Source organism: Petaurus breviceps, unplaced genomic scaffold, assembly GCF_028583685.1.
Source record: "Petaurus breviceps papuanus isolate PSGF00001 unplaced genomic scaffold, PetGlider_PUasm1.0 76, whole genome shotgun sequence".
Lineage (NCBI taxonomy): Eukaryota > Metazoa > Chordata > Mammalia > Diprotodontia > Petauridae > Petaurus > Petaurus breviceps.
In genome coordinates this window covers 42183975-42210762 of record NW_027186473.1, presented here as the reverse complement: position 1 = coordinate 42210762, position 26788 = coordinate 42183975, and the positions used below count along the sequence as shown (strand labels likewise).

The 26788-nt window shown below is 39.2% G+C and overlaps 1 long non-coding RNA gene and 2 pseudogenes across 2 annotated transcripts in view; 2 read left to right on the top strand and 1 right to left on the bottom strand.

Annotated features, from left to right (window-relative positions):
• Window positions 1–10913: 10913 nt before the first annotated feature.
• The window catches only part of LOC138175090 (uncharacterized), a 54871-nt gene continuing 38996 nt past the window's right edge, over window positions 10914–26788 (bottom strand). For both annotated transcript variants that reach the window (XR_011171873.1, XR_011171874.1), the window contains exon 3: window positions 10914–11801. This is a non-coding gene — a long non-coding RNA (uncharacterized lncRNA). The remainder of the gene's footprint in view (window positions 11802–26788) is intronic.
• On the top strand, window positions 12662–13299 carry LOC138174881 (E3 SUMO-protein ligase KIAA1586-like; annotated as a pseudogene).
• LOC138174880 (E3 SUMO-protein ligase KIAA1586-like) lies at window positions 13394–14721 on the top strand (annotated as a pseudogene).

The following is a 26788-nucleotide window of genomic DNA, read 5'->3' as shown; positions in this document are numbered from 1 at the left end:
TATACCATCAGACTATCTGCTATGAAAGCTGACATCACAGATTAAGGGGGGGAGGTGTAGCGCCAATGCAATATTTACAGCACCCACAATCACCATAAAGACCATGACTATAAGTATCACATGACATTCAATCACAAAATATACCAGATTCTCCAGTTAGAGGATAGAAGTGAAGCATTTATTTAGACACCAGAAAATCCAATCCCAAAACCAATAAGATGATTCCATCACAGTACCAAAGATATTCAGCAGCCATAATAATGCTGAGAGCCACAGCGTCCTTCAGCCTTCCCACAAACCAATACAAGATCAATATTTACTTACGGACCTCTCTATCTCCTTAACAAGTGTCCTCTCTCTCCCACCATCTTGCTAGCTCTGACAAGCTTCCTGTGGGCTCTGCTGCACCCTTCAGCAAATTCCCTCCATCATGGCTCCATGTGATTACATTCAGCCTATTAGGGGGCAGAGTTTACTTTCAAAGTAGGGGAGGTCTTCAAACTCTCCCCTAGGTCTATTAAGGGGAAGGGTAGATCTTCAAATTCCCATCCCCATTACAGGGGGAGAAAGTCATTTGTATTCCACTGAATTGGCCATACTTAAATAATATCTGAGGTGGGCCAGTGGATAAAGTGTCAGGCCTGGAGTAAGAAAGACCTGAGTTCAAATACGACCTCATACACTTACTAGCTGTGTGACCCTGGGCAAGTCACTTAACCCTGTTTGCCTCAGTTTCCTCATCTGCCAAATGAGCTAGAGAAGGAAATGTCAAAACACTCCAGTATCTTTATCAAGAAAACCCCAAATGGGGTCACAAAGAATAAAACAGGATTGAAAGGACTGAACAACAACAAAAATAATATCTGATCAGGCAATAAGATACCTTGGAAATCCAGTTAAATCATTGGTGTAGCATTAGCCTAGTAAATTCTTCCAGAATTTCAGGAGTTTCCAGTGGTCACAACTTAAATCTTAAGTAAATTAAATATTCATAGATAACATGTTTAGGATGTGAGGGAGACTTCAAATGATCTCCCTTTTCTTATTCCTCCCCAAGGTTGGACTTGGGATCCAGATTCAAAGTACTTGGGATTTGACCTGTACTCCAAAAGTGATCTCTCTGGTATAACCCAAAAAAACAAACAAACAAAAAGACAGGAAACTGGGAAGATGGAGGGAGTAGTCTAGGTCAGAAGATAAAGGACTGTCTCTGATATTTAGTGTATAAACAATTAAACTAAAGGATTAGTAAGTCAAGGAAACTTTTCTATTTTGCATCATTACTGCAGTGTGACTTTGGGAAAATTACCCTCCCTCTCAGAACTTAACATCCCAATATTCAGAAAAGGTGTATAATGATGATCTTTTTGGCAATAATACTTATCATCCTCACTTGGCTTGCTGAACATGCCATGAACAGTGATGAGATCATGGCTACAGAGACCTCAAACTCCTATAAGGAAAGATTGCATATCACTATATGATATTACTTTTTATTATTTGACCAACTACACAGTTCATTCTCCTAGGTTATCAGTCAAGCTCTATGCACCAGCAAGTAATGTCACTTAAAATAAGATTAGAAATGAAAAATAAACGGGCCATTAAAATCATGTTAACAGGGGCGGCCAGGTGGCCCAGCAAGCAAGAGCACCGGCCCCAGTGTTGGGATGATCTGGGGATCAAACCCAGGCTCAGATACTTAGCACCACAACCAGAAATAACTGGCCATGTAACCTTGAGCAAGTTACTTAACCCCAATTGCTTTAAAAAAAAATTTTTTTTTTAAATCATGTTAACACCCAAGCCCAGGGTGATTATTTTTCAAAAAGTACCTCTGAGATCTTGCTCTTTATTTGTTTGTTTGTTTAAACTAAAATGGTTCAAACTAGTTGATGAGTTAAGCACTGGTGGAATTTCATTTCAAAATTATTGTTTCTTAGTTACCAAAGGAAAAAAATCACCTAAAGTAATTTAGTTCTTTTCACACCTCCAAAAAAATCATACTTAAAAAAAATTTTGTAATAGTGTATTCTTCATCAATTTCATAGTGCTTATGATAATAGCAGCATTCATGATAGATACCAGTACCTGCATCAGACCAGAGACTCAATCATAACCCCCAAATTTGATGCATTTACCCTGTGATCAAATTGGAAAATGAAACACGCACATATTATATACTGTATATCATGACAAAAGGAAGCCGACATATCCCACACCCTTTCTTTTTTTTTTTTTTGCTTTTTGGAGGGGCAATTGGGGTTAAGTGACTTGCCCAAGGTCACATGGCTAGTAAGCATTAAGTGTCTGAGGCCAGATTTGGACTCAGGTTTTCCTGACTCCAGGGCCAGTGCTCCATTCACTGTGCCACCTAACCGCCCCCTAGCTGCACCCCCCCTTTTAAAAACATTTTCTTGATGCCTTTCATATTTTTTATACCAATCATTTCCTCATAGTTTCTACATTTGATCCTCTCTTATTACAAAGAACAACAGTGACACAAAATAACTACATCTCTGTGTGTACAATCTGCTCCCTGAGTGCCCTGCTCTTCCTCGCAGAAGAGGGAAGTATGTTTCATCACCTATTTCTATATAATATATATTTGAATAAAAATAAGCAAACAAAAAATACAATCATTTGACTTACTCTTCCTAATCTGCCTGTGCATTTCTAAAATTCCATCTTTGACACTGGCCTTTTCCCCTCAAATCCATAAAATATAGTTGGCATCTGTGTGCATCCCCTTCTGTTGACTTTACTTTGTGTCTCTTCATAAAGGTCTTTGATATTTCCTTGTGTTCTTCATATATGCCATTTTTACAGAGTTGTATGAATCTGAGAAGGGCTCAAGATTTTTGTTACCCTTGGGGATTGCAGTGTAGAAACTCTGTCTACCAATACATAATCACAGTTTATCTATATGGCCCAGTAGAGGAGGCCTAGAGAGTTGCTAAGACTCTATTATACAAGAGAATTCTTTCTGCCATTTTCCAATCATTGAACACATCATATCTGTTTTTCTTCTGTAATGGATACATTTGTACAATTCAGTGAGGACTTTCTTCAAAAAAAAAAAACAGTTTAGTTCTTAGCCACGAAACAATACAATATATGCTTAAAACAGTTCTAGCAAGCCACCATATTGGAATCTGGGAACTATGACTTTGCAATAAACATGCAGACAGGACCAATTAACTTGCATTCCATTTTGCAGAAAGCTAACAGACCTGTTGTCACAATTTCATTAGCTGCTATCCACATGGTCCTCCTGCATATTGTATTGCACATTGACAGCAGTAAAAAATGGAAAACTATAGCACAGAGAATACTATTCCGAGGTAGCAAAAGCTCCAGGGACATATCTCCTGCCAACCAACATTTACCCAAGTGACATGATGTCCGTGTCTGGGCTGCAACCTAATGACCTTAGAGGCCCTAAGTCTTCAAAGTTAATTTATGGGAAAAGGCTTTGTGCTGTTTGAGATTCTCAGGAGAGCTAAGCTACTGCAAAGAGTCTTGCTCTTAGGGAATGTTCAGCCAACAAGGGCTTGTTTGGATGATGTAATGTTTTCTTCCCTCCTGTATCCTTGGTTAAATAGTAACAATGATAGTAAGGTATTTGAGTCTCTGCTTTTCCTGAGGAGCCCAAGGTTTTAGGTTTTGGTTTTTTACAACCAGTTCATTAATCCCAGCATTATCCCAATTTAGTAGATGGCAAAGATTTAAAAACCTGAAATTCAGGCAAAAGCCCCAGCAGACAGATGGACAATCGCCTACCAGCTGGTGGCTATCCTTGCCCTTCTGTGGCTTTCCAACCTACCTGAGTCACGTGGGAGCCTCCCTTATTAGACTCAGACTCTCCACTGACAGCAACATGGACCTTCCCTTCACTGACTTCCTTTTGTGTTCCAAACTGAGTGTGATTGAGAATAGAAATTAGGATGTCTTTAGGGAAGGAGGTGGAGAGAATGTAAGAAAGGAAGGTACATAGAATTGAATGTAATGCCCTACATAAACATAAACATAAACACCCTGCCCCTAGTTATAGCTCTGCTCCGGACTAAGTGCCACTGCCCAAAACCACTTTAGCACTTAGTGGGCTGAAAAAAAGGAGTGGGGAGGGAATTACTGCTTAATAAATGGGATGGTCAGATTCAGGGAGAAGTCTTAATAGGTTAAATCCTATTGTGTAGAGTCATGAGAAGGAATTCTTTCATTGGAAGGGGGTGAGGTAGTGGTACAGAGGAGAGACAGTCTAGAGGAGGGACAGTTTTTGTACCGAGATTGAGGGCAGCCTGCCCCCTGGAGAGTACTGTAGATTTTAGGCCTGCCTGAGGGACCCTGGGGAAGAAGAACAGGCCACCAAGAGGGGCAGTCCCAGCTTAGCTGAGAGAATAGGGACACTTCTCACCATGTCAGCTGGTGACATGTGAGAATTTGATATGGATCTGGGGATAGCTGGCTCTACAACATTATAAGAAGAAAACACATCACACACCCTGCTCCCACTAAATCTGTGCCTTAGTCAAGGCCCCATCCCCCCACCTTAGTTATAACTATACTACTGGCTAAGTGCTACTGCCCCAAACCACTTTAGCATTTAATTATATATTGTTTTGTTTTAGTCACTAAGTGTCGGATATATTGGGGCAAGTAGGTGGCACAGTGGATAGAGGCAGGGCCTGGAGTCAAGAAGACTCATCTTCCTGAGTTCAAATGTGACCTCAGACACTTGGCAAGCTTTGTGACCCTGGACAAGTCACTTAACCCTGTTTTTTTCATCTGTAAAATGAGCTGGAGAAGGAAATGGCAAACCCAAATGGGGTCACTCTCACCTGGCCTCCTAAGCACAAAACTCTTTCTTCTAATCTAAATCTTTTCACTCCTATCTACCTACTCAATCTCACCCACCCACAAGTTATACACATTCTTACATCCTTATTTTAGCTGTGGGAAACCTCACAAAAACCCAGAAATGGAAGGGATCTCAAAACTCGCCTAGTCTGAACCACAGATAACAGGAATCCCCTCAACACATCATCAATAAGGCATCATCCAGCTTCCCCTTGAATAACAATAACTAATAGCAGATATAAATATATGTATGTTTGTGCATGTGTGTATAAAACACACAATAGTACTTTACAAATATTTTCTCATTTGATCCTCACAGAAATCCTGGGAGGTAGGTGTTGCTATCCCCACATTAATCAGATGAGAAAACTGAGGCAGAGAGGATATGATTTACCCAAGATCACACAGTAAATATCTAAAGCAGAATTTGAAATAAGGTCTTCCTGATTCCAAGTCTAATGTTCTACCCACTGCAATACCTAGCTGTCCCTGATTACCTACTCAGTTTCCTCATTTATAAAATGGAGATAATAATAATAGTTCCTGACTCAAAATTGTTACTTTGAAGCTATATGTGTGTATTTAATATGTATGTGATATGTGTACATATATACATACATATACACATGTGTATGTACATAAACTGTATGCATGTATAATGTGTATTGTACTACATGCATATATAGTATATATACAGTGTGTGTGTTCATGTCAACTTTTATTACTCCAGAGAAAGCCCACTGTAGTCTTGAACCATTTGAGCACCCTGAGTCTAGAACTTGGAAGGAACATTGAGGCAACCTAATCTAGCCTCCTCCCTTTAGAGTCAGGAAAATGGAAGTTCAGAGAAGTGAGATATTTTGCCTAAGGCCACATAGGTAGGAAGTAGCAGAACTATGGCCAGGCCTTGGTCCTGATTCCAAACCCATGTTTTTCCAGTTACATCAGGCTGCCTTACAATTTTTTTTGGAAGTTTTTGTTTATATTGAGCTGAACTGTCACTTCACACACATACTACCTGTGTCCTCTGGGGCCAAATAGAATGAATAGAATACTTTTTTCACATGACAGTCCCCTCCCCCCATACATGAAGTTAGCTGTCTTGTCCCCTTAAATCTCTTCTTCTGCCAGCTAAACATCTTCAAATCCTTATGATTCAGGAACTCATCCTGACAGTTGCAAAGTTATTGGAAATGAGTTTCATATTTATTAATAAAACTTACTGAAGGGATTCACACTAACCAAATCCATAGGATACAGACTCATAAACCAAAATCCCATTCTATTTTAAAATTTAATTATTTTTCCAATTAATGAAAATCTATTTTCTCTCTTTCCTACCTCCTCCTCCACTAGGGAAACAACGACAAACAAACCTCCAACAACTCAAAACCCTTTCAATAAATACACATATTCAAGCACAACTAATTTTTGCATTGACCATGTCCAAAAAAAAAGTCTCAATCTGCATCCAGAATCCTCTGCCAGAAGGCAAATAGTATGTTTCATCATGGATCTTCATCATGGTTGGTCAACATGTTGGTCAGAGTTTTTAAATCTTTCAAAGTGGTTTGTCTTTACGATGTTGTTACTATAGAAATTATTTTCCTGGTTCTACTCACTTTACTCTGCATCAGTTCATACAAGTCTTCTTAGTTTTCTCTAAAATTATACCTTTTATTATTTCTTAGAGCACAATGGTATTTCATTACATTGATATACTATAATTTGTTCAGTCATACTTCAACTAATGGGCACCCCCTGACTTTATAGTTCTTTGCCACCACATGAAAAGAATGCTACTATAAATATTGTTGTGCATATGAGTCCTTTCCCCCTAATTTCAATATGTTTGAGAACATAGATGTAGAAGTGGTATCACTAAATCAAAGGGTGCAAGATCCCAACCTATTAGTTTGGAATAGGAAACATGCTTGTCAGAGAATTCTAGTCATCTGCATTTTTTTTATTCTTTATTATTTTGAGCCCTAGCACCTAATACAGTGCCTGGTACATAGTAAGAGTTTAATAAATACATGTTGATTGATTAGAACACCCTTTTCCTGGTAAGTAGTTCTACTTCAGAAACCAAATTGGTTATCAGGAACTTGACCAATTACATTTTTGAGATGTTTTCTTTCTCTGTGTTCTGTATGAGGTTGAATTTTGATGTGACTCTCTGGTATCAGTATGATTTCCCTTATGGCTGATTATCTGTCTATCTTAAATAAAATTTAAACACAATTTGCAGGCACACTAATACATTGTTGGTAAATCTGTGAGTTAGTTTCACAGTTCTGGAAAAGTCATTCGGAATTATTCAAGAAGAAACACTAAACTATTAATACCCTTTGACTCAGCTACTCCATGACTATGTATATGCCTTGAGAAGGCCAAAGCAGAAACAGTCAATTTTTGCAAAACACTCATAATTGCACTTTTTGAGGTAATGAGGAACTGGAAACAAAATGGGCGCTCATCAATTCAGGAAGAGCTGAACAAAATATGGTATGTGAATACAATGGAATATTATTGAGTTTTAAGAAATAACAAGTATGAAGAATTAAAAGAAACCTGAGGTTTGTATGAATTGATGCAGAGAGTGAAATAAACAAAACCAGAAGTATAAATATACACATTAACCACAACACTGTAACCAAATGTAAACAACACTAAAGCTAAACCCTGAGTAATTAAAGTGGTCTATCTTTAGAAGTGGGAAAGTATAGGCATACCTTAGTTACTGCAGGTTTGGTTCCACACCACCTCAACAAAACAATGTCACAACAATTTTTTGCTTTCCCAGTGCATATAAAAGTTGTATTTACACATACTGTAATCTATTAAGTATGAGACAGTATTATATCTAAAAAATGAACCTACCTTAATAAAAAATACTTCACTGCTAAAAAAAAAAAATGTTAACCATCATCTGAGCCTACAAGGAATTGTAATTTTTTTGCTGGTCTTGCCTTGATGTTGATGGCTGCTAACTGATCAGGATAGTGGTTGCTGAAGATTGAGGTGGCTGTGGCAATTTATTAAAATAAGACAACAATGAAGATTAACTCTTTCTTTCACTTGAATACTTACAGACCATTGTAGGGTAATTAATTGACCTAATTTCAATATTATTGTGTCTCAAGGAATAGGGAGGCTGGAGGGGAGGGAGAGAAAGGTGAGGGGGGTAGGTGGAGAGAAGAAAGGCCAGTCCATAGAGCAGTCGGAACACATACAATATTTGGTAATTAAATTCGCTGTCTTAGGCATGGTTCATGGCACTCGAAAACAATTACAATTGTAGCATCAGAGATCACTGATCACAGATCACCATAACAGATATAATAATAACAAAGTTTGAAATATTTTGAGAATTATCAAAATGTGACACAGAGACATGATGCAAGCATATACTTTGGGAAAAAATGGAGCTGATTGACTTGCTTGATGAGAGGTTGCCCCAAACTTTCAATTTATAAAAAAACACAATATCTGTCAAGTGCAATAAAGTAAAGTGAAATAAAATGAAGCATGACTCTATAGGTGTGGAATGCTGTGGACAGCTTCAGATACATTCATGTTGTCTACTTATTTTTTTGGAAAAATTGGTATTATATCAAGAAACTGATAAACAAAAGATCTTAATGCATTTTTAAAAATTTAATTTGGTGCTGTGATTTCATCCCTGTGATAGAAACTCCTGGTGTAGGAATTCCTTTCACAGATTCAGATCAGCAACTCAACTGTGACATTGTCTAACAACAGAGTTGCCTACTCCACTGAGAAGTTAGAATCTGTGGCTACACTGATAAGCTGCATCAAAGGGAGGGATTACCCCATTTAAAAGAACTCTGAACAGTATAAAATATTTACAAGTACACCTGTCAAAACAAACTCCGGAGCTATATAAGCAAAATTATTTAAAAAAAACTTTTTATACAAATAAAATCACATTCAAATAATTGGAGGAATAATCATTGTTTATGGGTAGGCAGGGCCAATATAATAAAAATTACAATTTTACCTAAACTAATTTATATATTCAATACCATCCCTTTTAAATGACCACAAAATTATTTTGCTGAGTTAGAAAAAAATAATAACAAAATTCATTTGAACGCATCTTTTTTACTCCAAAACTAGCCTTCTACTTGCCTTGAAGTTAGAAATAAACAAATAGATAAAAATCACAATTGTTTTTAATTTGAAATTTTCCTGTCACCAAAATTCACCTTTTCACCAAATTCATAATGTACACTTATTTGGGGGGGGGGGGCTGTAAGATTTTTTGGCTACTTTTTACAATGCCACCTTTCTTGGCTTCTTTTCTTGAACATGATTAGCTGTGGAATCCAATTTGACAAACATTTAACAAATGTTTGGTCAGATAAACAATATTGCACAAAGTTGAGGTTAAGACACAATTCATAGTGTCCTCCTTTCTTTAAACAAATGGAAAAACACCAGTGTATAAAGGTACACATACTAGCCTTCAAAATCACTCTTTTGCATTATCTCAGTGGTTTTCAGAAATTATCCACTGTGGACTTCATTTGGGTGTATGATCTGGTGAAGCAAAATTTATCAAAAAAATTTTCTCTAAAGATTTATTAAGCATTTAAATAGATGTACTATTTGGAAGACTTCGCTGTGGATACCAAGATAAATACCACACAGTCTCTGCTCTACTCTGGTGTGTCTACAATAAAATACAGACTCCTTTCTTATGAACTTAAAGCCCTTCATCACCCAAATCCAAACTGTCTGGCCACAATGACTTCATATTACTCCCTGCTGACCCCTCTACAATCCAACCAAAGTGGACTCTATTATAACCTAGTAAATAACATTTCATCTTCCCTCTCTTGCCTTTTCACAGTCTGCAATCCCTGGAATCCCTTCCCTTTCTAACATCTATCTGACTTTAGGAATCCCGAGATCCCTTCAAATATCCAACTCTTGCTACCTCCTACATGTGACTTTTCATCAGAAACTTATTAGTAATATGATCCTAAGGCCAATCTCTTAGACTATCTGTGCCCTATTTTCCTCGTATATACAATGAAGAGGTTGGAATTAATGGACTCTAACATCTGTCGCAGTCTGAATCTTTGGTCTTCCAATTCTTAGCATTTCTTTAGCAATTCTTAGGATTCTTCCCATTACCCTGAATTTTTTGTACTACAATATTTTGTACTAACATAGTATTCACATGTTTCCCATAAGGAGAATGGAAGTTCTATTGGGGCAGACCTTTCTTTTTTTTATCTTTATAGCCCCAGTGTCTGACTCATAGTGGTTGCTTACTAAATGTTTGCTGAATAAAACCCCTCCCCCCGAAAGAAGTTTGTAGTCTATCCCTCAGTGCAAGTGTGCCTCAAGGTAGGGGCCATCAGGGCAAAGAGAGCTAGAACAATTTTGAGGAAGAAATGAAAATGCATGGATCTTTTTCTGTGCCCCTGAATATAGCTAGCAAATGTCCATATGCATGGAGGTGCAGGCATATGCCTGTGGAGGGTCTGTTAGTCAACAATACTGCATTCTAAGAACCACATAGAACAGTTCACATGGATATAGAGGACACTTCAATAACACAGCTTTCAAGTATCTGAGCTCATGAGTCAGTGAGCACTATATGAAGGGAATGTGCCTTGTAGAGGTTTGCTTTGTCTTGAAAGTAGCACTAATGTTGCTTTAGCGGTTGAACTGACATTACAAGTGAACTGTAAGTGGAATCACACGGATGCTAAGAATAGGGAGAGCTCATATTTTCAAAGGCTTTGCCACTTATAAGACCTTTCCTTACAATAGTCCCAAGATCCTCCTGGACCTAATCTATGAATAATCAATGAGCATCCATATGATGCCACACTGTGTATGTACCAGGCAAGGTGCTAAGCACTGGAGGTAGAAAGAAAAAGCAAAAATAATGCCTACCCCCCAAGGAGCTTATAATCTAATGGGGAAGACAACATGCACATAAATAAGCATATATATAAGTCATACGAGGTGGTGAAAGATGAAATGACTGAGGAAACGAAGGCTCAGTCTTCCAAGCAGATCAATTTATTAAGCAATGCATGCCAATTGCCAAAAAAAAACCTAGTACCAAAACTGCTCAGTTTAGGCTTGGACCTTGATTACAGGGGGAGACAAACTTTTATACATTAAAAATGATTATCGAGGCCAATTAATTAAAAGGAAACAATACAAAATTAGGTAGTCTGATTTCTAATTGGATGAAAGATTAGGGACTTTCCAAGTTGGGAAGGGGAGAGAGGACAGGTACAATTTCCTATATTCAGAAAAAGAGGCATCCCATTCCCCCCAAGTGTTTGTGAAGAATCAAAAGAACATGGGAACAATAACTGATTGATCAGTACAGGGTCAGTTTTCAGATAAGACATACAAGTTGCTTGAGATGTACAATTGTGAGTAAACACCTTGAATCAATCTTTGGATCTGACTGAGTTTCTGATCAGCATAACCCAGGTCCTTGGTTAAGGGTTTCTAAACAGCAGCTAGGGATGGTCCAGCTTCCAAGCCATACAGATCTAGGTTCAAACAATGAAACAAGGTTTTTTCTCAATTCCTACAATTGAATAAAGTTTTCTCACAAGACAGAATTTGGACTAGAGATATAATTGAATAGAAAGAGAACTGAGCTAGCTCCAGAACTGAGTCCCAAGATGGAGTCAGTGTGGTTCACTCAATTCCCACAATTAACCACTTGCTGTCCTAATCTCTTCACATATACAGAGTAAATGAAAGGTAACCTTAGAGCAGATGGCACTAGCAACTGAAGGGAAGGTCCTAGAAGTTGTAAAAATGGTGTCAACCTATACCAGTGGAGGGAGTGTCCTCATCAGAGAGTTTCCAATAGCAGTAAAATCATAGGTTGAATCTCTATTTATGGCATGCTGGTGCTGGTTCATGAAAGCCTGTAAATGTAAAGAAAACCATTATTAAAGATGAAATCATATAAACTTAAAATTAAATAAACTAGTAAAAGCAAAGGTGATAAACACCTAGAACTCTTCACTTTCTAGTTATTTCATTACATTTTACTATTATCTGTGCTCTTAAGATTATTTCTAGATGTTAAATGTATCTGGATGTTAGAAATACTATATAATGTTGTACTCCTTTGTGTGTATCTCTTTCCAGCTCTGCTCAGTGACATAAGTTGGTAGCTTAAAATCAGTCATGGTGGGAGTATTTATGCCATTAAGGAAAATTAAACATAAAAGTGTGTCATGTCTATAGCTGCTACCTTGGGAATGGCACCCAAAAAAAGTGGAAATGTTCTTCCAGTATTCAAAAGCTACTGTTTGATTCAGCAAAGCAGTCTCTCAGATCATTGATGAAAGAGTGAAGTTCCAACATATGTTCTTGCTGTTTCACATTCATCTTACTCATTAATATAAATGAAAATATCAACCAACATTCATGTAGGAACTATACTCCATCAAAAATACAAGCAACATTTTTGATGAATCAGAAAGCAATCAAATTATTCGAAATTACACAAATCGATATATTTGTAGTTTGTTTCTGCGACTATTGTTGATGGAATTATTAAAATTGATAGTGGTTTTTGCAAGAAACAGCAAATCATACTGAAGTTATGGGTAAAAACTAAAAAACCAGGTGTGTATATATATATATATGTTAATTTAAAATGTATGTTATTTCTAAAATTACATAAAGAAGTCATTAACAGATAATTTTATTTGACATTCAAATAGTATCATGAATTTTACTAAGGTAACAAAATTATTTTTCAACTTTTGTTCCTAAAATGCCAAAACAGAGTGATCTATTAAGTTTTATTTTTTAATTTGAAGGTGAAAACAAAGAAAATAATGATAGGAAGAAAAATCATTGTGGCACATCAAAGCCAATGGAACCAGATTTTGAATCTTTTGAAAAACCAATTGATGAAGAAAAATGATGATATCTGTCAAAGGGGAAAAATATTATCTTGTGCTTCCAGATTTTTGGAATGAAAAGTGCACATTTAAATATACAGAACAGTACAATGGCTTGAAATAAAAGAAGGTAAATTAGGATGTAAGGACTGTTCAACAGTTCAGCATTTAGGAATAATAGCAAAAAAGCATGTGCATGTGTCTAAGCAATGGAGTGCATATTTAGTAACACCAAATGGCATTAATAAAATTCCTAGGCAAGTTTCCCTTAAAAAAATTAATTAGCAAACAGTGTTTCAAAGCTCATTCTAAAACTGAAGATATGTTTTTTTAAAAATCAGCTAATGACTTGGTTTCCAATTTAGTGCACAAACTAAGTAATAAGAATATTAATGCTACCATAAGTTTTCAATATTGTTTACAGTTTAGAAAAACATAATAGATGCCTTTATCTGATATCAAGGGGGCAATAGAATTACAAGAGAAAAATGCAATTGTCCTTCAGTAATTTCCAATTCTTTGTGATCTCATTTGGGATTTTCTTGGCAGAGATACCTGAGTAGTTTGCCATTTCCTTCTTCAGTTCATTTGATAGATGAGGAATGGAGGCAAATAGAGTAACGTGACTTGGCCAGGATCACATAACTAGTAAGTATATGAGGTCAGACTCCTCATGAAGAGGAATCTTTTTGACTTCAAGTTTAGCACTCTATCTACTACACCACCTAGCAGCCATAAAAAAAAAAACATAGTAAATATAGGCAATTATTTACATATGCAAGACTGAAACAAAAATGTCAAAACATGTCAAAATGAAAATATTTCAAGTTATAGAAAAGAATATAAAAATCTGTATCATGATTGATGGGGCATCTGTCTGTCACTTTGAAGAAAAAACTCCTATTGATTTATCTCCAGTGAGAAGTTCAACCCATACTGGTTTTATTTCTTATTGCTTTAAAAGAATTAATGTTGATTATAGCATTAATTAATACATGATTGTCCACTTTTAAATTATTGTGGACAAATCTTAAAGTATTATTTAAATTGTTATTAAACTAATGAATATTTGAAAGCAAACAATTGCATTTTGTTCTACTGGTACTAATACAGTGCTGGGAAGAAAGTCTGGCACAAATATGCAGTTTGTAGAAACTTTTCTTAAAATTGGGCACTGTCTAAATCATTAAATCAATTTTCACTTGACAATTAAACATCTGAACTAAAACAAGTTAATCATTTTCAAATATTTCTTGTTGAAATTTATCACCAATCTAATAAAACTCCAACCAAGCTAGAAGCTGACACTAAAGAACTGGAAATTGAAGTCATTATAATTGGTTAAATGGGGGGACCAAGGCGGGTACTGTTTGCCGTATGGTGTGCATAACCTATATTACAGATGGATATGTTCTCCTCATGCTTCTTCTGGTTTGACAAAAAGATGAACTTACATTCATTTCTTTCAAAACCTTGCTTTAATGACTGACATTCTTGAAGAATTTCCATCACTTTCAACCACAATGTAGTCAAGAGCAACTAACAATCAGAAAGTGTAAAAATTAATCAAACACACCATAAGAGCTTTGCAAAATATAAAGACTGGTACTGGAAAGCATGAATCTCAAACTGAATATTTTGTTTTCAGATAAATTTAAAGAAACTTCATTTAATAAAAATAATAAACTTAAGACTTTCCTAGGAGGACATTATTAGAAAATATAATTCAACATCTAAAGGTATATTTTAAATTGTCAAAAACAGTGATGAAAGCATTTTTAATGATTTTGCTTTTTTAGAACCATTGACTTGGCTATATAAAGTACTAACCTCACCATATATATCTGGGGAAAGAAAACTGTAGCATTCAAGTGAAATTTTAAAACATGGAATTCATTTGAAGGGGGTGGCCAGGTGGTGCAGTGAGTAAGAGCGCCGGCCCCAGCAGCGAGAGACCTAGGATCAGTTCCGGCCTCAGATACTTGGCACCCACACAAAAATAACTGGCCATATTACCTTGAGCAAGTTACTTAACCCTGATTGCTTAAAAAAAAAAAGAAATTCATTTGAAGGATTTTGGGGGGATGATGATGTGGACAATTACGTAGACCAAACAATTTCCCAAATCTTGCAACAATGCAAAACTCTAAAAAGATAGCACAAGTGCAATTAGGCATGCTGAAGGGGGAAGAGGTTTCAGTTTAATTAATATAATTTGTATAAAAGTGAGAAAGTTTAATAGTAGATCACACATTGGATTTAATGACAATAATTTGGGGGGGGTGGATCAAATTGCAGCTCCATTTGTCAAATGATGGTTGAATTGCAACCAAATCATTTTGTGAGAATCAATTGAGCATGTGGCATTTACAATAAAGAATATTGTAGATCTTATTATTATTATTATTTGTAAATTGTGTGCTACATATCTTGTATATCACTAAAATTTTTAATGAATTCATGTACATATATGCTTAATTTTTTTCAGAGGGCTAGCTGCTAAACATTTACCAGCACAGCACTGAGGCTCCTCCACAGATGTCCAGACAAGCGTCAAATTGCCCTAAAGGATAATTTAACCCATGTTCAGATGCCCCTTCCCTGGCAGAAGCCTCCTCTGGCTCTTTGTTGGTGGGTAATAGAACAATAATCCAGAGGGGCTTGTAGTAAATGAATTGATTGGCCTACCTAGTGCCAGGAAAGTCACATTCTCAGGAGCCTTCCCATTAGCCTTGAAACTTGGACTGAGTCTGGTGAAAAGACATAGTTTAACAAACAATTATTTATAATGCCAGACACTGGTATCTGCCTTCAATGAGTTTTCATTTGTCACACAGTCTTCTGGAGGGAAATAGCATGTACAAAGATGATATAAAATATATAAATTAATAGAAAATAATTTCCAAAGAAAGAAAATGTTAACAACTAGAGGTATGTGGCAAGGATCAAGAAAGGGCTCACTAGATGGCACTTGAGTTAGGAACTCTAAAAAAGATGAGGAGAGTATTTTAGGCCCAGGATCAGTCTGTAAAAAGGTACAGAGATCAGAGACAGAATACTGTGGAGGGGAGACAGAAAGTAGGTCATTTTGGCTGGAATGTAGACTGTTAAGAGGAAGCAATGTGAAATAATGTGGGAAATGTGAAGTGGGGATGAGAGTCCTATGTGGAAAAGTCCAAAGTCCAAATTCAATGTGAGAAAGAGAGTCCTGGGCTTCAGCAGTTGTGGAGATGATGGATTAGAAATGTGATTCACACCCAAATCTAAAGTCAGGTTAAAATGTAGGGACTGATAGGAGAGCCAGTCTAAAGATACCTCCTCTAGATTATCTCTTCCTTATCCCATCAAACCACAAATCTAGTCCTTGATATACCTTGACATTAATCTATCCCATCACACCAAAGTCTAGCCCTTGAAAAATCTGCCAAGGAATTGGAAATTGAGAGGATGCCCATCAATTGAGGGATGGCTGACCAAGTTGTTGTATATTATTGTGATGCAAGTGTTTGTCGTTTGTCCTTTGTTCTTGAAGAGGACCAATGGCATCAGGAGGCTGATGTCTTGACTTTTAAGTGAACTGGATTTAAGTGAGGTGGGAATGTGCTTCACTCTTCTGGAGCCATCTGGGTCCAGTGGCAAGATATAGATCAGGATGACTAGAGATGACCCTGGATACAACAGGAACCTTGATCTTTTTAAGCTAAGGTCTTCCCAGGTCTCAGTTTGTCTGAGGCAATACACATTCAGTGTTAAGGCTAGGTAAGAAATGAGGCAAAAAAAATGGCACTTTTTTAACCTGCTAAAGAAAAAAGAAAAAAGGGGGAAGGGAAAATTGTTTGGTCAGAACAGAAACAATTGCTGATTATACTCACTCTGAGCCATCGAAACCCAAACAATGACTAAAGACATCACCTTCCTGATGCCATAGGTCCTCTTCAAGAACAAAGGACAAACAACAATCTGGGAATAGTACTAACTGCCCCACTGGGGACCCAAATAGCGAGTTCCAGTTGGGCAATCCTTTGCTGGAATACTATTGTGCTATAAGAAATGACAAGCAGGATGCTCTCAGAAAAAACTTGAAAGGCTTATGCTAACTGATGTAGAGTAAAATAAGTGGAACCAAGAGGACAGTGCATACAGTGACATCAATGTACAATGTACAACATATAATGTACAATGATTAGCTGTGAATGAAAATTCTCAGCAATACAATGATCCAAGACCATTCCTAAGGACTTATGATGAAAAATGCTATCCACCCAGAGAGAAAGAAGTGATTGAATCTGAATGCAGATTGAAGCATTCTTTTTTACTTTCTTAATTTTTCTTTCTTTTTTGTCTTTTTTTTTCTTTCACAACATGACTAATATGGAAATATGTTTTACATGACTATGCATGTAGAATTGATAGAAAATTGCTTACTGTCTCAGGAAGGGGGGAGGTAAGGGAAGGAGGAAAAGAATTTGGTACTCAAAGTTTTAAGAAACAAATGTTTAAAATTGTTTTTATGTGTAATTGGGGAGATTTTTTAATATACTAATTAACTAGCAGGATCACAATGCTTAGAAATGGAAAGACTCTTAAAACCTCTCTAGTTTGATCTCTTTATTTTATAGATGGAAAACTCAAGCACAGAGATGTTATGCCTTGCCCAAGGTCTCACAAGTAGTTAGTGACAGTCAGGATTCTAACTTGGGCCTTCTGCCTCCAATTCTAGTGTTCTTTCCCTGTTTTCTTCTTCATTTAAGAGTAGATCCACAGATTATTGCTGCTCAAATTGACCTTGGAGGTCATTTAGTCTAATTCCCTCATTTTAAAGAAAAGGAAACCAAGAACCCAGAGAAATGAATTGTCTTGCCTACAGTCACAGGTTCTAGAATACAACTCCCCTAACTCTCAGGTCAGGGCTCTTTACCCTTATAGTAGAAAATTGAGGAGATAAGGGAAAGGGGGAAGGAATGAGTATTTATCATGTACAAGATACTATATTAAGGCTTTTCAAATAGTATCTCATTTTGATGTGGTCTAGGAGTGCAAGCAACCCCAAAATACAAGGGTACAGGGTTGGGGTCTGCCTCGAAAGAATTCGACCACTCTAGCCTTCTTTCTTTCTTTTTTGGAGGGCAATTGGGGTTAAGTGACTTGCCTAAGGTCACATGGCTAGTTTTTGTGTTAAGAGTCTGAGGTCGGATTTGAACTCAGGTCCTCCTAACTCCAGGGCAGGTGTTCTATTCACTCTACCACTTAGCTGCTCCCTCTAGCCTTTTTTTTTTTTTTCTTTTTGGAGGGAAATTAGGGTTAAGTGACTTGCCCAAAGTCACATGGCTAGTAAGTATGTCAAGTGTCTGAAGCCGGATTTGAACTCAGGTTCTCCTGACTCCAGGGCTGGTGCTCTATTCACTGCACCACCTTCTTTCTAGCCTTCTTTCTTTTTTTTTTAATTTTAATAATTTTTTTTTTAAGCAATCAGGGTTAAGTAACTTGCTCAAGGTTACATGGCCAGTTATTTCTGAGTGTGGTGCTAAGTACCTGAGCCCGGATTTGATCCCCAGGTCATCCCAACACTGGAGCCAGTGCTCTTACTTGCTGAGCCACCTGGCCGCCCCTAAGCAATTGGAGTTAAGTAACTTGCTCAAGGTTACACGGCCAGGTGTTTCTTGGTGGGTGCTAAGTGTCTGAGCCCAGATTCGATTCCCAGGTCATCCCAACACTGGTGCCAGTGCTCTTACTCACTGTGCTACCTGGCTGCCCCTCTAGCCTTCTTTCAATCCAAGTAGAGAGTGTATTAAGACACTGGTTGGGTGGGTAAGATTCCTAGTGAGTCTACAGTATTTGTGACACCAATACAAGTGGGCCAGATTCTTAAGAATTTGTGCAATTTAATGGGGACAAAATAGGCATTTTTATATTGAAAGACTATGGGAAGATCTGGATGGGATTAAGGAGTAACTAGTAGCCTGGGGTGGGCCAGTGGGCCAGGTACAGATGATGAAGCCCATAATGAAATGGCAGTTAAAAGGATTATTGACTGAGATGAGCTGAATGCCTCAGGTGAACACCAAGGACTTGGTTGCTGAAATTTGTGGGAAAGTTCAAGTACCCTTTTTAGGGGTCCCATTGCTCCATCAGCCCCAACAATTTGATCCTCACAACAACCCTGGGAGGTAGGTGCCACTATTATCCCCTTTTACAGATGAGGAAACTGAGTGATACAGTAATGGCTGAAGCCACCTTTGAACCCAGGTCTTTTTACAGTTGAAGAAAACTGTGACTTGCCCAGGGTGACACAGTAAGTGGCTAAGGCCACATTTGAACCCAGAAGATCTGTGCTCTATCCACTGGGTCACCTAGTAACAGAGGTCAGAACCAGTATTCACTTTGCTCAGCAAATTAGTTGACAATCTCTAGTTCCTGCTATGACCTAATTGCTTTTTTTTTTCCTTGGCTCTCAAACTCAGATCAATTTCCTCATTTTTTTGTTATGGGGCTGTTTTTTTTTCTTTCTTGCCTGAAAGTTAGAATCAGTGATCTAATAGGGCTTTGTCAGCTCCTCTTCTAAGATGAAGTAAACTGAACAAATTAATTTCTTTTTTTTTTTCACTGTAAGGGGGAAGGGAAAGGGAAGAGGGGGAGAGGGGAAGAGGAGGAGGGGGGAAGAGAAAGAATGGGAGGTGAGGGAGAGAGGGTAAGAGAGGGAGGGAAACAGAGAGAGAGGAATATCTGATGTCCACAATAGAGTACAGGGGAAATAATCCCTATTAAATGGTGAAGATGCCCACTACTGAGTCATTTTTCCCAGGGACTGAGCTCAGTGGAGAAGGGTCACCTCTGAGGACTCAGAGATTGGAAGAGCAGAATATATGTCAACATAGCTCCACTCTCCTCCTGAAGGCACTCTCCCTTTCTGACCCATGCTTATTGCTAACATTACCCCTCCCCCCCGACTTCAAAGACCTCTCTCCCACATATTCCCCAAGAAAGACACTGGGGGGGAGGGGGCTCAAGGCTAGATGGTGCAGTGAAGACAGCACCAGCCCTGGAGTTGGGAGGATCTGAGTTTGGATAAGGCCTCAGACACTTAACACTTACTAGTTGTGTGACCTCGGGCAAGTCAACTTAACCCCAATTGCCCTGACTTCCCCCTCCAAAAAGCAAAAATGTTAAAAAAAAGTTTTTTTCAAAGATGCTCAAGGACTTTCCAGGTGCTCTTGGTGAAAGGATCTAAGGATAAGGCACAAATTTAGACCTGGAAGACTCATCAGTCATCAAAGCCAAGCTCCTCATTTTACAGATGAGGAAACTGAGGCAAATTAGAAATGAAATGACTTGCCCAAAGTTACCCAACTAGTAAGAGTCTGAGGCAAGATTTGAACTCAGTGAGCTTCCTCATTCCATTTCCAGGGCTCTCTTTACCATGTATCCTAGAACATCCACCTTCTTCCATGTCTGGTTGACAGGATCATCAGACTAGTGACCTTTCTGTCATTTACAAGTAAGGTTTCCCTAACCACCTGTGACATAATGTGAACCAGGGTAGGCCAGTTACTCCTGCTGTTGTTACAGGAATTCTGCAGTAAAAGGTGGAAAATACAAGCTGAATATTTCAGTCCCTGGTTAGGCATAATTCATAAACTACAAGATTCAAGCATCAAGTGATGGTGAAGGATCCCAGATAATCAGCCAGCTAGAGGTGACTCCAGCATGCTGAGAGTTAAATTTTTGGGTCACTATCTTTTATATATTTTATATCTTTTATACTTCAGAAATAAAGAAATTCTATAAATCAGGACTTCACTTATTATTTTGTTGATTGTCTAGGCTTAGGAAACTGATAGATAAAATGTTAACTAAACTTTAAAATGTTTCGTGTGTACATTTTTTTTTTCAGAGATCCAGTTGCTAAACATTTACCAGTCCTTCCTGCAAATAACTGGACAGGCAGAGTGGGTTGAACTACTTGCTAAATGGTGAGTAGCCCAAACTGAGTTTCTTGTAGTTAGGACTCCCCCCATTGAGCTGTGTTACACACTGAGAAGGCTCTATAAGCTGGCCAGACCTGATCTCCAGCAGGAGTGGGTCTACTCAGTGCTGGTTTCCCTTGCTCTCAGGTTCTACTTTTGTGAAAATAGCCAGGGCCTGCTGGGTTGCTCAGAGTCCTTCCTGTAAATTCCATTCTCGTGTTGCCAGGGTAGACAACTGCTGCATCTCTGAGACATTGTTATTTAGTCATCTTTGACTCTTTGTGACCCCATTTGGGGTTTTCTGGTACAGATACTGGAGTGGTTTGCCATTTCCTTTTCCAGCTCATTTTCCAGATGAGGAAACTGAGGCAAACAGTTAAATGACCTGCCCAGGGTCACACATTTAGGGAGCCTCTGAAGCCATATTTGAACTCAGGAAGATGAGTCTTCCTGACTCTAGGCCTTGTACTCTATCTGCTGCACCACCTCAGTGCCCCTATCTCTGAGATATCAGAGGTCAAACCTAGAGTCAATGTGTTATACAAATTCTCAACTTGGAATGAGGATGGCCCTGGTGCTGAATGTCATTATTGCAAACAAATGCTACCACAGACATCCCTCCTCTATGTCTACCCAAAGAGTGTTGAGACCCCAGTTTGGAGCTTGAATTCAGTCTGAGCTTTCCTTCTCTTTTTGCAGTAGGATCAAGTCCCAGCAGATCAAGATTTGTCTTCCCCTATAAACGTTACCTTGGTTTGATCAGTCAAAAAGGTACAGGGCTGTGTCGTAAAAGTTAACTCACACTGACCAAGGAAAAGTCTATTTTTTCTCCTTCTGACCTTGGAAAAGAGTCAGTGGCATTGTGGGGTAGGTTCTGGCTGAAGCTGGAGCCCCAACTGTGGAAGGAGCTCCCTTAACAGCTCAGATAGAGAGAATCATGTAGTGAAAAGAGTCATGAACCTGCCTTCAGAAAAGGCCTGCGCTTTGAATCCTGTCTCTGACACCCAGTTGTTACATAGCTGTAGATAAGTCATAAGACTGCATGATCACAGAATCTCAGAGTGGAAGGACATTCCAAAGCTGTTCAACCCTGACCTGGACCAGAAGCCCCCTTCCACGTAGCCAACAAATGGTCATCCACCCTTTGCTTAAAGATCTCCAGTGAGAGAGAACCCACTGTCTGTCTAAGCCTCAGTTTCCTCACTGGTAAAATGGAGATACTAATACTGGTCGTTCCAACTTCAGGATTATTGGGAGTGTAAATATAATAACATATGTAAAGCGTTTGGTAAATCTTAAAGCGCTAGATAAATGTCAGCTATTATTGTGATTCTTGCTAACCCAAATGCATTTCTAGTAACTGTTCCCTTACTCTGCTCACCACCTACACAAACCCTTCCAGGATTTGTAGGAAAAGAGAAGGGGTCTTTGGTAATGCTGGTGAACACACATCCTAATTTGTGGCAAAGATACCCACTGCTGGACAATTGTTTCCAGTGGGAGATGTGCATTCGGTCCTGAAGATACACTACACAGCTCTGATAACAAATCTCTGTGTTAATTCCTTCTGAGATGTATTCAGTCTCCTAGCTCCCAAGCAATACAGGATCTGTCCAATGGACCACAAGATCTTCCACCATTCCCCAAGGAAACACAGACCCTCTACATAAGTTTTTGATAGACTCTCTCCCTATCTCAGTGCCTTTGCATGGGCTGTTCTACTTGTCTGGAATTTTCCCCTTCTTGGTCTCAAACTCCTTTCCTAGCCTCCTGCAAGGCTCAGCTCAACCACCTCCCTGATTCCCATCCCCAGTTGTTACAGCCTCCCTCCCATATTATTTTGTGTGTGTGTATATATATATAGTCTTTTTTTTTTTTGTAGGGCAATTGGGGTTAAGTGACTTCCGCAAGGTCACACAGCTAGTTTTTGTGTTAAGTATCTGAGGCCGGATTTGAACTGAGGTCCTCCTGATTCCAGGACCGGTGCTCTATTTACTGTACCACCAAGCCGCCCCTATTTTGTATATGTTTTGCACTTAATTATTTGTGTACATATTGTCATTCCTTCCTCCCTTCCCCCATAGAATGTAAGTTTTTTGAAGGCTAAGACTATTTTTGCATCCCCAGAGCGTAGATGGCACTCACTGTTCCTGTCACATGGGTCTGTTGAATGATTGAAAGGTATAACTAGCCAGGGCCACACACAACACCACTAAGAAGACAAGAGGGAAAAACCTTGGACCACCCAAGCTTTTCAGGATTTTTCCTACCATCTACTTACCCCACATACACAGGTATTTTATGGGGTGTTCGGGGAGGACTCGCACTTTGGTGTGAGGGCTTGTTGAGCCCTTTCAGGGATGTTCATCCTCCTTTGGTGTCCATGGCCTTCTTCTATTAGATTGTAATCTCTTGAGGGCAGGGACTGTCTATTTTGGTATTTGTTTGCCCAAAGTTTAGCACAGTGCCTGTAGGTACTTAGTAAATATTTATGGATTGATATTAAGAGTCAGAGGCAGGATTTTAATTCATGTCTTTATGACTCCAACTCACACAAAGAATAAGAAATATTCTTGTCTATGGAACAAGAGATTAAATAAACTTTTTTTTTTGCCTTTTTTGGGAGGGCAATTGGGGTTAAGTGACTTGCCCAAGGTCACACAGCTAGTTTTTGTGTTAAGTGTCTGAGGCTGGATTTGAATTCAGGTGGTGCTCTATTCACTGCACCACCTAGCCGCCTCCCGAGATTAAATAAACTTTAAGATTTTAAAAAATTAGATTGTAAAGGAATTGTTAGAAGGAAACTCTGATTCTCAAAGTGCAGTCGCTAGACCCATCGTGGTCCACACGACTCTTTCAAATGGTGCAAGAGGTCCAAATGATTTTCCTAATAATACTGACATCTAATATAATAAGATATATATTGATTGGGGGTGGAGGTCCACAATCATTTTTAAGAATGTAAAGGGGACCCCAAGGCTTGAGGACCCCTTTGAGCTGCTCAGGAAGAAGCAAGGGTTACCTGCCTCTTTGAACAAGTTAGGGAAATAACTAATTATTAGTTAATGAGCATTCATTTGCCACTTTCTCTCACCACTAGGACTAGCTGGAGCAGCAGCCTCCCACCCACTCCAGAGGATAAGGGCAACCAGGAGACCTATTCCTGTCCCCCACTAATCTGCCACGTGACCTTGGGAGTTGCTTAATCTCTCAATCCCTTCTTTCCCCAGTGTACAGAGGAGGATGAGTAATAGCTGGCCCCCGCCCCACCCCCCCCAATTGCAGGCTGATTAGGGGATAATGTGGGAAAACAGACCAGGCTTCTGGAAGAAAATACAAGGTATTTATTTGCCTCACTCCCCTCCATTCCATTAAACCTCTTAGGGCACAGAGACCAGGGATCAGATCTTAGACCCCCAAAGCTCATCCTCAGTTCAGTGATTAGACATTTGGGGGGTAAGCAGAGGAGTATTTATGAAAGAGTGCCGGGATTTCACATGCAAAGAAAACAGACAGGAAGTAGCACTTACTGATACCCTTGTTCACTCATTTTTATATTGGTCTGACTCTTTGTGACCCCATCTGGAGTTTTTTTGGCACAAATACTGGATTGGTTTGCCATTTCCATCAGTTCATTTTACAGATAAGGAAACTGAGGCAAACAAGGTTAGGTGACTGCCAGGGTCACACAGCAAGAAGTATCTGAGGCTGGATTTCAACTCTGGAAGATGAGTCTTCCCCACTCCAGACCTAGAGCTCTCTGCACTATGGTGTCACCTAGCTGCCCTGCCAACTATGCCCCCTTCCAACCAACAAAATAACAGGGTTACTAAGCCAGCCATGTGGCCTCAGGCAAGTCACTTAGTCTCTTGGTGTCTCAGTTTTCTCTCCCATAAAATGGGGGTGATCATTTGATAATTTCTTATTTAGGGGTGGGGAACCTGTGGCCTCAAGGTCACATATGGCCCTCTAGGTCGTCAAGTACAGCCCTTTGAATCTAAACTTTCCAGAACTAATCTCCTTAATAAAAGTATTTGTGCTGTAAAACTTGGACTCAGTCAAAAGGCCCACACCCAAGGGCCTGGAAGAGCAGGTGTGGCCTGGAGGCCACAGTTTTCCACACTGGTAATATCGTCCTGCTGGACAAAATAGAGTGATGTAATTTGGATAGCCTCCTCTCTTCTCTACTCCTCCACCCTCTTCCTTAAATACCCCTCTACGTTTCTCTTATTTTCCTTGTCCTTCTAAGCTGCCCTGGTTGTTCATTTGAACCTAATTTTACTTGGGTAAAAATGTTAGGGGAGGTTGGAGTGGGTGAGGATGCTGGGTGAGTTGCCTCTGACCTCTTAGTTTGACATTCAAAGCCCTCCACAACCAGGTACCACTAGTGTCAGTGAAAATGGCCTACTCTCTCTACCCCAGTGTCACATAATGGAAATAACCCTTGGATTTGGGGTCAGAGGATGTGGGGCCAGACCCAAGCTCTACTTACATCAATGACCTTGGGCAAATCACTTCACCCTTTCCAATCTCAGTTTCTTTATCTGTCAAATGAGGGAATTGGATTAGATCTCCCCCAATCTGTTATAATGTAAAGAATTATGGACTTATTAGACAGAAGACTTAAGTTTAAATCCTAGTTGTTTTACAACCTGTGTGACCTTAGACAAGTCACTTGAACTCTCTCCCCCATTTTTAAAATGAAGAGATTGGACTAAACGGCCTCTAGAACTCAATTCCAGCTCTAGGAGCCCATAAACTGCAATGTCCCACAATTGAATTCCATTCTTTCTTCCTAGAATATCACTGACAATACTCAGACATGGCTCAGCCTTGGATCACTCCCACCATTCTTCATTTTCTCTCCTATACATGTGCTGCTACACATGAATGGATGGAGAAAATCACCATTCTGATTGAGTCTGCTACAGCTGCAGAACTTCAGCTGGGCCCTTACTGCTGCTAGGCAGTCCTACTATGCCTACCTTACCAACTTACTATCCCACTCTCCATGGCCGCCCTTCCAAACCTTTTCATCCCTCCTCAAACCTGTCTATCCTGGTGCTCTCTCAGCTGAGAACCTTGCTTCTTATTTTGCAGAAAAAATGGAGGCTATTCATTGTGATCTCCCTCTTTTCCTCGTCTCCTACCACTCAGGTGCCTTTTGCCACTACCTCCTCCTTCGCCCCTGTTTCAAATGATGAAGTGGCCTTCCTCCTTACCAATGCCAAGTCCCCTACCTGCTCAGCAATCTCATTCTACCCCATCTCCTCCAAAAGATTGCCCCTCTCTCATCGCTACTCTTTCATTTATTTTCACTCTCTCCTTGTTTACTGGCTCATTTCCTGCTGCCTACAAACATGCCCGTGTCTCTCCATCCTGAAAAAAAAAACCCTCACTTGATCTTTCTGTCCCCATAACTGTCATCATAATATATCTTTCACCCTTTGTAGATAAACTTCTCAAAAAGGTTGTCTCCAATAGAAGTCTCCACTTTCTCTCCTCCCCCTCTCTTCTTACCCCCTTACACTCTGGCTTCTGATTTTATCATCCCACTAAAACAGTTCTCCCCAGAGGTACCAGGGATCTCTCAGCTGCCCCAGCCAATGGCCTTTTCTCTATCCTCATTCTCCTCCCCCTCTCTGCAGCTTTGGGCACATTTGATCACTCTCTCCTCCATGATACTCCATTCTCTCTAGGGTTTCAGTCTCCTGGTTTTCCTCTTAACCTATCTCACTATTCCTCTGCCTCCTTTACCAGATCCCCTTCCAGATCACTGCCTCTAACCACAGGTGTCCTTTAGGGTTCTGTCCTGGTGACATTTGTTTGCATGTTTTCTCCCCCATTATATTGCAAATTCCTTGAGGATGGGAACTTTTCATAACCCCATTGCATAGCAGAGTGCCCAGCACATAGTAGGTGCTTAATAAATATTTTTTGGTTGGTTGATACTAGCTGTGTGACACTGGGCAAATCGCTTAAGTTTTCTGAGCCTCGGTTTCCCCATCTGTAAAATGAGGATAAAAATGGCAC